Source organism: Danio rerio, chromosome 6, assembly GCF_049306965.1.
Source record: "Danio rerio strain Tuebingen ecotype United States chromosome 6, GRCz12tu, whole genome shotgun sequence".
Classification (NCBI taxonomy): Eukaryota; Metazoa; Chordata; class Actinopteri; order Cypriniformes; family Danionidae; genus Danio; species Danio rerio.
This window is the reverse complement of record NC_133181.1, coordinates 53405001-53406827: the sequence shown is the minus strand read 5'-3', so window position 1 is coordinate 53406827 and position 1827 is coordinate 53405001. Positions and strand designations below refer to the sequence as shown.

General features: G+C 35.8%; 1 long non-coding RNA gene across 1 annotated transcript in view; it reads left to right on the top strand.

The window, feature by feature from the left end:
• The first annotated feature begins 773 nt into the window (after nt 1-773).
• Nucleotides 774-1827, top strand: part of LOC137496023 (uncharacterized) — a 3251-nt gene continuing 2197 nt past the window's right edge. The window contains exon 1 of the long non-coding RNA XR_011016093.2: nt 774-844. This is a non-coding gene — a long non-coding RNA (uncharacterized lncRNA). The remainder of the gene's footprint in view (nt 845-1827) is intronic.

The following is a 1827-nucleotide window of genomic DNA, read 5'->3' as shown; positions in this document are numbered from 1 at the left end:
TTAAATGGTAAGTAAATGTAACGTTTGGGTTAACTACCCCTAAGGTTAGTTTTTGATTAAAGTACATGTCTTAACCCATCATTAGTCCTCTTTGCTCAAATAAAATGAAAACTTTACGATGGTGTTGTCTCGACAATTAGAAAAATAAAAAAAATAGTGTGAAACTGATAACGCCAGCAAGAAGAGAGAATTACTTCTACCCAGATAGCAGGCAGTAATCGGCCCGAGCTCGGCTGCCCTCCGGCGCCTCCGGCTCCGACTCGGCATCGGCGAGTGTTATCCGGGCCGAGTGCGGCCCGCAGCTCGCTCGCGCACATGCGGTTGTGATGCGGCTGTAAAGCACTGGCCCGATTCCGGTCAACCATATCCGGCCCGAGTCTGTCTGTAGAGTCCGGGCCGCTTCTGGCAAGGACTCGGCTGATGGCAACCGATTAAGTTCTTATTTTATCTAGTAATCTGTTAGCTCCACGTTTAATGCTAATTTGAGAAAATATTCATGGTACGATAGCAAAAAAAAAAAAAAAAGAATATTTAGTGTGGATGGTCGCTATGTTTAGACGCAAACAAAACAATATTATTTATAAATAGATTATACATGTCATCTAGAGAAAAACTATGTAAAATTCGCTTATTTTTGAGATGGCACGCTCCTGTGCTGACTGTTTTTTTTTAAGCAGAAGTTGGTTTCATAATAAACACATGCGTTACTAAACTCCTGATCCAAACTCCATCCAGACGGTGGCGGTAATGCTCCAAAAAGCTGGTTGTCAACCACTATGGCACGAAGATCACAAGAAGAAAAAGTTTGGTTTTTCAAAGATTCATGTGGATTCCGGTCAGAAAGGTAAGCTTTTTACTGCTTGTGTACTGTATAATTAGCGAATTTAGAGCTTAAAACATTTCCACGGTGTTTGGTTGTAACAGCGTTTAGTAATTTAAAACAGTTTGATACGAAATGTAACTTGCTTTAAGAAACACGACTGGAGCTAATGTATGCTAACGCTAACAGTTACAAACACGTCTGAAAGTTCCTTTTCCTTTTACACAATGTTAGATTGTAACGTGTGTAGTAACTGAAAACTATTTTAATTATTTTAAAGAAACATGAAACGAATTTGTGTGTATGCTAACTTTGCGTTAAAGAAAGTTTATGTAGACTAATCCATTAACTAACAAGGCAAAACGTGTTTTTTTCCTGATTTAACATTATAAAGTACCGTGGATGTTGAAAAAATCATTGTACAGGCGTTTACTTATCCAACAGTATTAATTCTGTGATTATGTGTAAATAAAAACTAATCGTTTTGGATTAATAAAATATTATTGTTTATCTTGTTTATGCAGTTAGTCACGAAAAATGATCGAAACTCGACTTTTTACTATTCTCTTTAAATTATCCAAGAGAAATATATTACTATGCACTTAAATTCATATGTGTTAGCCTATGTGAATCAATTATATCTTTTGTTCAAGCTGTAATGGTCAGTTAATGTAAAACTGAACGTCTTAAAGCAGATTTTGATGGTTTTTTTTATGTTATTGACAGTGATAAATTCTGATTTAAATGAATGGGTAACAATATTTGTTGTTTAAGTCTTATTGTTCTTGTTTAACAAAGGTTAGTGAGATCATTTTGCAGCACATCACGACCAAAGAAGTCAATGGCAAACTCTTTTGATCGTGAATAGGCATGTTATAGTTGTGTGCTAAAAGTCCATTATAAGCTGTAAACTGCTGATACATTTTCAACATAGATTGAGCTTTTCAGACATTACATTACTAATTGCTTCACAAACAGCTGAAATGGTTTATTGTTATTGGCTATCA